This window comes from Lissotriton vulgaris, chromosome 5 (assembly GCF_964263255.1).
Source record: "Lissotriton vulgaris chromosome 5, aLisVul1.2, whole genome shotgun sequence".
NCBI lineage: Eukaryota > Metazoa > Chordata > Amphibia > Caudata > Salamandridae > Lissotriton > Lissotriton vulgaris.
Genome location: NC_141693.1, coordinates 1,536,117,769 through 1,536,130,900, shown reverse-complemented (window position 1 = coordinate 1,536,130,900; position 13,132 = coordinate 1,536,117,769).

The window sequence follows — 13,132 nt, the reverse complement described above, 5'->3', positions numbered from 1 at the left end:
ATCCAAAAGTTCAGGAAGCTAGCCTGGGCACACAAGGCGTAGATCTTGAAATCCTTGTCCCGAAATGGAGTAAGCAGTTGTCGTGAGAGTCGACGCAGGCCTTGACAGAGTCCAAACAAGCTGAGAGCTGATCCAGCTGGGTCGCGATGCCAGTCACTGTTGACTTGATGTCCAGCATGATTGCCTTAAGGTCGTCATCCTGGGTGAAGGGGGCGTCCATGGTGACAGCAGAGTCATTGCCCTCAGAGCAAGCGTCATCCTGATGTGAAGTTCTCTGGAGCTCAAATAGGATCTTGGGCTGTCTAGGATCCGTTTTCCCCATGATGACCAGTCGGCAAGAGCAGGGCAATGCGAAACAATGGGCGTGCCAGGTGAACATGGCCATGCCTCCCACAAGAAGCCATAGTGTTCAGCAAATAAGTGTTAGGTAGAAGTCACCCAGAGGAAGACTGCAGCAGTCCGGAAGAATGGCCCCGGGGAGAGAGAGGTCGGCTGAGGTGAAGAGCAAATACAGCTCACGAAGAGCCCCCCTCGCAGCCCACCACAGGAGCGACAAGCAGCGAAGGAAAGTGAGCTGGGGCCCCAGCCAGCCCCAGATAGGAACGCCACAGGAAGGCCACAGTGCGGCAGAATCTCAGTAACCGGGGTAATGGAGGGTGCGGAGGAGCCAACAGGCAGCACACGCCCGAGGGGCAGAATGCCGGTAGCTCAACTTGCACTATGCCACCGGGCTGAACCACCATGTTTCAAGGACAGAGATGATGCCAGGCACACCCCAGGCCCCAAAAGGAACAGGCGGGGAAAGGAGAGTGCCACCAGGCTACAGCAGGAACCTCAGGGCGGTAGTAGGGGCCCACGTCACCTCTGAGAGCAGCCTGAGCCGAGGATTCCGACAGTGAAGATGGGGGCGCTTCAAGGTGGGGCACTCGCGTGTAGACATAAGTAGCGGCAAAAGGAGGGCCGCACAGATGTAGAGACCGGGGGCACCAGGCTCCAGCGGTGATCCCCGCGTGGAAGACAGGCAGAGGGTGGATAAAGTGCGCAGGTTGAAGAGGCGGCAACACCGGGCCCACACCATTAGGTGGCGGGAGCACAAAGGACCAGAGATGTTCCCCGGGCCGGAAACTGGGTCAATGCACGATGTGGTGGAGCGGCCGCAGGCCAATCCCCAGCCCTCAGTCCTCTGGGGGGGACCTGGGGCCGATAATGGCAGAAACAGCCTGGGAGCCGGTCCGCCCGGTAGCAGACGGGCTGATGAGGAGGGGGAGGTGCCAACCAGACAGAGGCAGGAAACCAGCGGGGAGCTGCAGGGGGCCTTTCACCTGCACCACCACGCCCGGGTGCCAGCGGCCGTGCAATGCAGGAAACACTGGGGCATACTGAGTGCTAGCTCCAGGCCGCAGCACCCCGGGCAGTATGGAACGATTCGCAGGCGCCCGACCCAACCGGTCAAGCCAACGAGGCAGCACCACTCACACAGTCTTGATGGTCACCTTCCCAGGATCTGTATAGCCATCAGCAGCAACAGGAGGGCTCTGAACTGCACAACGAGGGAAGCTGCTGAAATGCGGGTCTGGGAACTTAGGCCCAGCACGGGCCGTAATTCCCCAACTCTGCCGCCGGACCTCAAAGAAGGGGCGCAGCGTGATGGGTCAGCGCCTCACACCCAGGGGAAGCAGGGTGCAACGGTGAAGTGCAGGTAATGTGAAGATACCTGCCGGATTATGTCGGATTTACCAGCTTGGCCGGCAAAGCCCACTCAAGGTGCGGCCATCTTGCAGCCGGCCAAGCCACGCTCCTCGCATATTACATACTTTACTTTAGTTAAGAACTTGTTAAGATAATTAAACATTATTTTAACAAGTCCTATACTCTAGCTCTTATCCTAGTTAAGCTTTTTTAATGAGCTATTCATCAAGCATATGGTCTTGCCAGCCTATTGGAAGAAAGCCACAACAGTGCTGATTTTGAACCCAGGAAAATTTTCTAATAAATGTGACTCATATCGCCCTATTTCCTTGCTAAACAGTGACTACAAGATTTACACGAAAATCCTGGCAGACAGATTAAATGGGGTGATGGCTGATTTAGCTCATGGCTATCAAAAAGGTTTTATTTGGTGAAGATTTTTGAAAGATCTGACCTTCTCATTGATTGCCACTATTGACTTAGCGTCCACTTACCACCTCCCTTTTGCCTTGGTGGCCTTGGATGCTACCCAGGCCTTCGACCAGGTAAATGGGTATATCTGAAAGAAGTCGCTATGTCCCTGAGCCTGGGCACAAACTTCTGTAATGCTCTTGCTGGTCTTTACCAAGCTCCTCAAGCTAGGATTCTAGTGAATGGCTCTATGTCTCAACAAGTAAAAATATCCAAAGGAACCAGGCAGGGGTACCCTCTATCACCTCTGCTTTTCAACCTATACATACAGCCACTGGCAAGAAAGATCAGAGAGGATCCAGGAATTCAGCCCTTCAAGTTGGCTGACTGGAAGAAAAAACTGGGGCTCTCTGCTGACGACACCGTTATTTTTTCCACTAACACTATGACAAGCTGGCCTCGGCTGATGGCTTTAACGACAGACTTCGGGAGAGTTTCAGGTTACGCGGTTAATGAAGATAAGTCCGAAGTTATGTCCTGGAACATTGAGGGAGAATCCAGAAAGGATGAGATCAGATATCTGGGGGTTATGATATCTCATGAATCGGCAAAGTAGTGAAACTCAACTTCGACAAAGATCGAAAAGAGATTACTAAACTTTTGAAATCCTGGTCTCATCTTGAATTATCAATTTTTGGAACAAGCAACCTGGTCAAAATGGTAATTCTCCCAACACTGACCTTCCTTTTAGATGCAATACCCCTTCCTTTTGATATGGTCTGGATCAAAAAACTACAAGGGGACTTGGGCTCATTCATATGGGCAAATAAAGGACCTAGAATAGATTGGAAGAAGTTGCGGAGAAGGGTTGACAAAGGAGGTATATAGATCTACTTTTTTATTCATGGATTTTTCTCCTAAAGAAAGGAAAGTACCACTTAAACTCTCCAAATCCCAGTACTACAGGAGGCCTGTGAGCCACAATAGCGAATTTAGAGCCGGGAGGCAAGATGGGGTTTATTTTTAAGTACGCTGACCCCAAATTTTTCAAAAAGGTTTGGTTGATGATCCTGAGGGGGTTTGCAGAGACTTGGTATAGAGTGATCAGAACCTTGCAAATTCCCTACCATAATTTTTTATCCCCGGCTCCCCAGAATGGACAAAAGACAGCCTGGCCAAACCTCTATTAGAGGGGGGTCTCAAACAATGGGACAAAATAACAAACAATGGCGAGCGTATTTCCTGGGATAGTTCAAGTCAGCTTAGAAACTTCCGCCTTTCCAGGTTTAAATATGCGAAAATGCATAGTTGGTTTGCTCACCCACTAATAAAAATAGGGGAACAAACCGAGTTAGAGTTTAGATTGAAGCAGCAACCAAGTAAAAGGAAGGTTACTGGTGGAAACCGAGGATGGAGATTTTATGCTTCCAGTGGAACTGTGGGGAAAATACTTGCTGGAATCATCGCTGAAAAAATATTGGCAAGTATCTATGGCTATGCTTTTTAAATCAGTTAAAACTGCGCATCTGAGCAGAAATCATCTTTTTTCCATTCATAGAGCATATTGGTCACCCTTGAAGCTGTCAAAGTTTGGAAGGAGAGGTGAAGCCCCTTGCCTTAAAATGCGGTAATAAGAAGGCGGATGATATCCATATGTTTCTAGATTGTGTGAAACTACAAACTTATTGGTGTGAAGTGAGTAGAGCACTGTCTCAAAGAATTAAGTGATACAAAAGGGGATGATGGACGGAGCGTTTGAGCAAATCAAACTCTCACCCTCAGTCAACTGATCTGGGTTTAATCCATCACCATTCTTTAGCTCACTCTTCCACCCCAGTCAGACATGGCCATATGCAAATCATTCTGACCCTGTGCCTCATGGGAACAGTCTTGCCCAAACTGCCAAGCCATGTCTTCCCTGGACCGAAAACAAGCATCCTGGAACCGGTTTTGGGTTCATAACCCTTATCAGCCAGGCTGTCTTGAATCCAGTGGCAAAGTGAGCAAGGGACTCACGTCTGAGCATAACCTGCCAACTTAGGGAGAACAAAGTGATACAAAAGGGGATGATGGATGGAGCATTTGAGCAAATCAAACACTCACCCCAGTCAACTGATCTGGGTTTAATCCATCACCATTCTTTAGCTCACTCCGCCACCACAGTTCAGACATGGCCATATGCAAATCAGTCTGATCCTGTGCCTCATGGGAACAGTCCAGCCTGAACTGCCAAGCCATGTCGCCCCTGGACTGGAAACAAGCATCCTGGGACTGGTTTGGGGTTCATAACCAAGCTATCTTGAATCCAGTGGCAAAGTGAGCAAGGGACTCACGGCTGAGCATACCCTGCCAACTTAGGGCGAACAAACCATTACAAAAGGGGATGATGGACGGAGCGTTTGAGCAAATCAAAAACTCACCCCCAGTCAACTGATCTGGGTTTAATCCATCACCATTCTTTAGCTCACTCCGCCACCCCAGTTCAGACATGGCTATAAGCAAATCAGTCTGTCCTTGTGCATCATGGGAACAGTCCAGTCCGAACTGCCAAGCCAAGTCTTCCCTGGACCGGAAACATGCATCCTCTTTCTCCAAGTCTGGATGATTTATGGAACTCGGTTAAATACAAAGCCATGTTAGATGGAAAGAGTTCTAGAGATGTGAATTACTGGCTTCCCTTTATTGAATGGTGTGACAATTTAAACAATACTAGTTCGTCTCATAACGGTCCAATGATTATGCCTTACCAGCCTCACTGGGCATCCGGGTTCAGATACTTGTGGTTTTGTTCTGCCAGTTGGAAAGTGAGAGGGAGAAAGCAGAAAAATGCAGATAGGGAGGGGGGAGTGGTATACTAAGGGCCATCGAATATCTAGACCCCCTTCCCTATTCTTACTATTCTTAATACCCGCACTGCCGAAAAACATAAGAGGGCAGAGGCCTCAAGGGGCCCATCAAGATGTGCAGAGTGGAAGAACGTCATTGTTTTTTCTTCCTATTAAAGAGGCTTATGAGGAAAAAAAAAATACATAAATAAATAATTGAACATTTAAATTACAAAACATGCATTTCTAGCCTCGGGAAGCAATTGTTTGTGACGTCATTCCTGCATACACAGGCTTCAGCAGTTCCAGAAGCATCATATCCTGGAGTCGGAGTTCATACCATATTTTCATCCTCACCATCTTATTCATTTGATATTTTTTCTGATGGACAGTCTTTTCTTATTGTTATGTTTTGAAATGTAGCACATGTGGCTATTATTTGGAATGCATTAAAGGGTCATGTTCCAGTGCAACCCCACTCTTATATTGGCATTGAAAACTTTATTGAAGAATTGCAAATGACATTTCAATAACTGATCTTGTATTTTTATGGTTCCACTCTTCCAGTTTTTGATTGAAGTAAAGTGCTGTTAATATTCAAGGACAAACGGAATAAACACTGTCACCTGTAAGTATATTCATATATTTAATATTACGTGTTAACACCATTAATCAATGTAACAATGTAGTCTATTTAAACTTGTATACTTACCAAGTAGCTATATAGTTGGCAAGTAGACTTCCTTGGGCTCATTTGATTTGGTATTAAGTGGTTTGATCATTGTTTGAGATTGGTGTGTAATATTAAAGAAAACCAAAGGAAGACTTGCTTTTTACTTATTTTATTTGTCAAGCATAGCATCTAGAGTGTTTGAGATTATTCTAGGAAGAGTACGCTGACACCAGTTGAGTATCATTAGGAAAAGTGTGTCTAGCAACATATGCTGTAAGGATTGGCGTAAATCCTAGCAATACTCTAGGGGTTACTAAATTATTGTTAACAAATGTAAGCAGCATGAAAAGTATTCCCAGCGCTGGGTTGGACATGCTCCTAGTAAGTGTTGTAAGAAAAAAAAGAGTACATGGATTTTTTTAGAAGAGCCCTTTAACACAAAATATGGGAAACTGTTAAGAATTGAGGCAGTATGTAAGAAATTGGGTTGTTTGTTATCTGCGGTGTGAGCCTTTGTCAGGTAGCAACCACAATCCTTGTCAGGTAAACGCACAAGCCACACCTAAATTAACACGTGTTCAAACCTCTGGCAGTTTGGCAAAGAGCCATGAGACATAACTTACAGGCAATGTGTGAAGTGTTTGTGCAACACTTTAAACAATAATATATCAAATTTGATTTATAAACCTAGGCCAAAACAACAAAACAAAACCAGAGTTATGAATTTTCACAGTTTTGTGAAAAAAGCACCAACCTAGAGATATCTGGTCACGTTGGACCCAGTGAAAGTCATATTTTCATGCCAACTGGGACGGAGCACAGGTTGTATACAGCAACCAGGTTAGGCCAGCTGAAGTTTACCTTCTCAAATCTATTACAAGAGTCCGATTCATGATGGAGGGGGCCGCGAGGAGCAGGTAGTGATTCGCTGGAGGCTGTCGGTGTAGACAAAGAACAGGCCAGACATTGTGGGCAAGCATTGCAGGAGCTTCAGTTTGACAGATGCTCACTAACTGTAAAAGATGTAGTGTGAAGAGGCGGCTCCCAGAGCTTCACGTTGATTTGTGGTGTCAGAAGCGAAGTCTTGGTGCGAACAAGCCCTTTCACTGTGCAAAGAGCTCAACAGCTCCCTGAGTCACACCAAGGATCCAGGACCTTTGGGGCACCACACAAAAACTCACTACAGCTAGGTTCATGGGCTAGTCCAGGATGTTGGGGTGCCTTTTATATCCCTGAGGCTCAGATCAAAAGATTGGAAGACTAGCCCTTCGAGCCTCTCTGGTGTGCTGAATTTCAGGATGAAGTTGAAGGTCCAGTTCTCTTCTCACTCAGGCAAGAGGGCAGCAGGCATCAGGTCAGCAGGGAAGCAGTTTCTTTGGAGTAGCAGTCCATCAGAGTGGCAGTCCTTTTGCAACCCAGCATCCCTTCTTTCTGGCAGATTATTCATTAGCCCAGAAGTGTAGTGAAGGGCTGGTGTCTGAGATCCAGTATGTATACCTAAATATGCCTTTGACTTGGGGAGAAGTTTCTAGCAGAATGCCTCTGAACTACACAGGTACCCTAACTTCCTGGCCTTGACTCCAGACTAACTACAGGGGGTGTACAGCCCTTTGTGTGAGACAGGGCACAGCCTTTTCAAGTCTAAGTGGGTCTTGGCCCAGCCTCTTACTCCTATTCTGTCAGTGATGGCCCATCCAATCCCACCTAAACTCCCCATTGTGTGTGGCTGTCTAGAAGGAATACACAATGCTAAACTGTCAACTACACCCAGTCATGGGACCCAGAGGCAGCCTGCAGACACCAAATGGCTAAGGCAAAAAAATGCCCCTTTCTTAAACCCATAAAAAATAATGGGGTTACCTTGTGTCCCGCAGAACCTGGCTGTAAAATTATATAAGCTACAATGTATTTTGTTGGGTGTCCCAATTGCTTTGATTACTTGTAATGGTGTCTAGAATATATCAACAATGTATACAGATACATTTATGGTCTGGAGAGTTGAGTAGACAATATCCACAACATAAGTGGAGTGCGGTTCTAAATTGACCCAATGTTTAGCACCTCATTGCACAAATCAATGAAATAATAGACAACACAATATAACCATTACGTATTACGTATTATCGCAATCAAATATCCAAATACTATAAATATTTTCTTCCTATAAGGCTGTCACAAACAAAAATATGAAAAAAACAATGTGACTTGGTGAAGAATTGACATAAAGTGCAAGAGTACTTAACATAATCCAATACAAAAAATGTACATAAAACAAAAATAAAGAGATGTCCATTCCTCATTTATCAGCTGGTTCAGCATGTAGTCAAATTCAAAGTCCACTTTTTGGCATGTAAATAAATGTAATTCAATTCTGTAGATTTTCCAGAAAATTCCAAGATGACCCTCTTCTACAATTGAAATCTTACCCGCCCTCAATTTACTATTCCTGAGGAAGACCGGCCATGATGTGTATCCCCTGATACATGCACAAAGGATTGAAAGACAGACAACAATTTTATTGGTTCATGTTCTTAGTCAACAATCCTTTAAATGGAATTAATGTTGAGATAGCGTCCATGTTGAACCAGTTTATACAAGAAGGACGGACATCTCTTTGTTTTTGTTTCATGTACCTTCTTTGTATTGTGTTATGATAAGCACTCCTGTACTGTATGTCAGATTTTCTCAGAGTAACATTGTGGTTTCCATTTCTGTGTTTGCGGCATCCTTATATGAAGAAAATTGTGTATATCATTTGGATATATGATTGTGAAAATGCAAAAAAAGTAATGGTTGTTTTATGTTGTTTATTCATTGGTTTGTGCTACGGGTTGCTAAACATTGGTCAGATAGAGGAACACACTCCACTTATTTTGTGGATATTGTCTACTCAACACTCCAGACCAAATATTGGTCTGCATACTTTTGTAAAATATTCTAGACACCATTTCAATTATGCAAAGCAATTGGGACACCAAACATAATTCATTGTAGCTTATACCTTTTCTTAAAGGTGGCATTATCAAAATTGTACTTTAAAATTAAACTTTTCTGTAACTTAGGATTTTAAATTCCAATACCGGAGGCACCATACATGAACTAGTTATCTGTTCCCATTTGGAAATTAAACTTATATAATGTAATACAATAACTCCAATGTTATCCTTTTGGAGAGGTAGGCCTTGTAGTAGTGAAATATGAATTCAAGAATCTACTATGTATTACAAAGGAAGGTATGGACCAGGCAGAAGGTTTACTCTGGCAGGTCAAAATGGCAATTTAAAACTGCACACCCACAGAATACAATAGCAGGCTTGAGACATGTTTAAGGGTACCACCTGGCTAGGTGGCACAATCAGTGCTGAAGGTCCACTAGTAGCATTTAAATTGCAGACCCTGGGCCCAGGTATTGTTAATTTACAAGGGATTTAGAAGTAAATGAAAAATACCAAGTGGGTATAAGCCTATCTAACATGTTTTAAGGAGAGAGCACAGGTACTTAGGAACTGGAAAGCAGTGTTAAATTGCGCAGAGTTCTAAGATCATGAAAAATAAAGTCAGCAATAACAGGAGGTCTGAAGGCAAAAGACAAGAAAAACAACATATAAAATGCCTGTGCATCACAAACTGAAACAAATTATATTTTACAGTGAATGATTGCAAACATTTAATTTATATAGACTCACATTCGGAATGGGACAAAAATTAAATAATACCTTGCAGTATTTCCGGTAGGCAGTTAATTTTACTAATAGAATGGTGCTGAAGGTAGCTCAGTCATTTTGATTTTCCTGGAATTCATTAGGCAAATTCATTAATGCAGATAAAAGTCATAATATTTTGTTTTGCATGACATGTCTCTTAAACATTCTTACGATTCTAAAGAGGTACACTCAATTTAATAACACTAAAGTATGCAAACTTGTGAAGGATGACTTCTGAATTGGAGTAGACAAGTTTCAAACAAATTATCTGTAGATCATTCCCTTTATCAGTAGTGTGCATTTTCTTTATGGATCAATCAAGATAGCCCATTGTTATTCACTTGCGGTTTTCAGGAAACACATGTTTATTGAATAGTTAAGATTGAAGACATATCCAAAAGGCTGATATATAGATTTGGCAGCTGAGTTTCACCTATCACTGTGGCAAAAGTATATATGGGGAATGAAAATTCAACCACATTTCATTGAGTTTTCTACATTGCGGTGGAGCATTCTCTCATAAAGTGGCATCCTCTACCATTGTGGATGATAAATTGCAACAGAAATATTTGGTGGAATTTCTCCGCCATAGCTTACATTTGGATAGTAGAAATGTCTCCACCACAATGGGCTCTGAAAATGTTCCAGAGATTAGGGCTTAGCAGTGATAACAAATAAAAACTTCAGAATTAATATGATTAATGTGGTGAAGAGTATAAGCAGAACTACTAATGCATTGCAATTGTCCTTCCTGCAAGGCGAAAGTGTTATGTGGTATGGCAAGGAGGGGTGTGAGGAAATATAAATTTTATGGTCAAGAAATGTTCCCTAACGTGTACCCCACCGTCTCCATGTACGAGCTTAAAGTGCATGTAACTTCCCTCCTGTGCCAGTTATGAAGACGCAAATACATTTGCGTCCAACGTTAACATGTCCTCTTTCAGATCCACCCTGAACTGGTTGAATATTCCGTTCCTAAGTATGCCATGCCAACGTCTTTTTGTGGTGTACTTTACACGTTTTTCAGCTCTGGCGAAGTAGGCCTCTGAATTCTGTCATCGAGCCTTTTCCTGCTTTCTGACTCTGAACGCCTCAGCCTGGGCTGCCTCTGTACCCGTGACCTCTGCCTTACTCCCTGCGCGGCTAACGGCGCTTAGCTCAGCCTGCTGCCTGCCAAGACTGTATTCAACCTTCGAATTATCTGCCCCGCTCCTCAAACATACATTCCTGCCTACTAGTTCAAGTAAACATCTTTCCAGCTGCAGAGCAAAGGGCCCGGCCTCACTGTCTCCGTGCAAGTAATTCATAGCTCCGTTACCATGGTAGGCCCATGCCCCCTCGCATCTCATGCAGACACGTAGACGCTTATACACGCACTCACAGTCAGTATAGAATAGCCTCTGCCCAAGAGACCTTTCCCTCTAGATAATATGGTTCCCAAACATCAGATATCAGATATGATATGGGTACGAGTCGATCTGACATGCCAGACTTCTGTCTCTTTCCGCTAGTGTAAATGTCAAGTCCCCTGCACTCTCCAGTTCCACGTCAATGCCACGTCATGCAGCTGCGCGCGCATCCAGACCTCAGATTTCTGCTGACATTGCAAAATTCTGCTTTGTACCCACCTACTTGTGACACTTACATGTGACGTGTCTAGCACACACCTCTATGTTCACGCCTAGTTCACGCCTTCTGATTACGTATTGCTAACACGTGTATGCTGTTATCTTGCTTCTCTCAGCTGTTACGCCTACTGTGTTGGTATACATTATATGGTTTAAGTATAAAAGTTATGTCTTGTCAATAAAGTATGCTCTATCCCTTCCTGCACCCCAGTGGTGTCAGGAACACGATATCCGGTACCAGAACCATTCCTTTTTAAGGAATAAAACCCCTAAGAACTCTAACACCACGGACTCTGCGTCTTTCTTTCCGATTGAGTTATTTTTGTTTAAGTACTTACCTGCATAGAAATTAGGACGGTAAATCAAATATTTACCACAGGTGCCATACCATGAAATACTAGCAAAATACAATCAAGATGGACCCTGGGTACTCTCTCAGTACATCTCCTAACTCTCCTGGTTGAGGGCAAAGAGCAGAAAGGCTACGAAGAAGAACATAAAAAGAATTTCGCTTCATCAACATGGATGATAAGTAATTGACATGATTTTAGAGAAATGCAACACCAATTTATAAAAATAGCTCTGATTTGTATATATTTGTGCACACCAAAATGAAATCAATACATCCATCATAACCAGAGTAATCAATTTTAAAGCACTAAATAAATAAGTACTTTGCAAAGTGAAAACATTAATGATGCAGTCAGTGGTAAGACCACATTTATTCAATCGATAATTTAGAGGGTGAGTTCAATAGAACAAACTCAAAGTTAAGATAGTGAGAGTCCCCAACTAGTCCACAACAGCATGCATGATTTTACCTAGCCATGGGGAGCAGGGTGCAGAGGTGCACTTCATCTGTCAAATGGAACTGTCAATCAGATTTGCGGTATTGGAAATGGTTATCTTAGCAAAAAGGTACTTGTGGAGTACGTTGAGCAAAACCCTTTGGAGACAAGGCAAGGAGCTGGTCCTGAATCAGGAGTCCCCAGGCAGGTCCAATCAACCTGGCTCGGGGGACTCAGGTGCCACGGTGCTCTTGGATAGCAATGGTGCTAAACTTGATCCGCGACCTAAGGAGTTGGCAGGTGTGCCAAGAGAATGTGAACACAGATGAAAGATCTTTACTATGGAGCCACAGTGGTGGTTGATCATTTCTGCAGATGATTTTCTTCATTTTCTTCTCTTGAAGCGTTGAATAAAGTAGGTTGTATTTGGACTGACCACCAACAGGCCTTGGTAGGAAATCTTTTTCCTGAGGACCAGGGGAGCGTTGTAGAAAGCTGAGCCTCCCCGAGGGTTGAGACTATAGTTAATTCCCAGAAACCACCTGCCCAGTGACTTTCAGCGGCCACGCCGGACAGTTGGGGGCAGAAATTCAAAGTCATGAACTTTGCAGTTTGTGCCTTCTGACTGCAGGGGAATGGTTCCTCTAGCCCAAGGGAGTTCTTCTGAAGTCTAGAGTGTGCATAGGTGTTTACCTTCCCTTTAGAATTGGTCTGTTGCCATGGTAGAGACGTAATCCAGCGGGTGTAGCTTGTCTGCCACATGTGCAGAGCTTAGAGAATGTATACGTAGAGTCCTGCCTTGTTGTGGAAATTAGACTCTTCTTGTTATCACTTCACATCTAAAGTTCCGGTGTCTCAGTGCCCCTTTAATCCTGGATTGATGGGGTTTGAATATTCTGTGGCTGTATGTCACAAAAACTAGTCAGAAACAAATTTTAAAGCTAAATTCAAGATGGCCACAATCATCCTCAACTGGGCACCTCAACTAGAACACCTTAGATGCGTAGTCAACTTGGGGAGGTGGACGCCTAACTGCATAGCTAATTTCCCACCTACCAGCAAAAAAAAGTGCCTGGAAAGGCTTTGTCCTCAAGTGTAAGACAAGTTCTTTTGTCCAAGGGCAACAGTGAACCCTTTGAGGCTCACCTCCATACTGACCTAATCCACCAGTCATCCAGTGTGGGTGGAGGTATCCCCTCTTTCTCACATAGGGCACTCACTCCCCAACATGAGGTAATACTTCTGCTTGGTGGCAAACATTTGAAAAAGACTTCCAAAGCACAAGAGCACTGGTTAAACTATGCTGCACTGTCTAAAGTGCCACCTGGGTACATGCAGGTTACCATTGACACGAGCAATGTGTGGGGAGTTAAAAACATGGTGTTTGATACCAAACATGGAAGAAATCACCTGG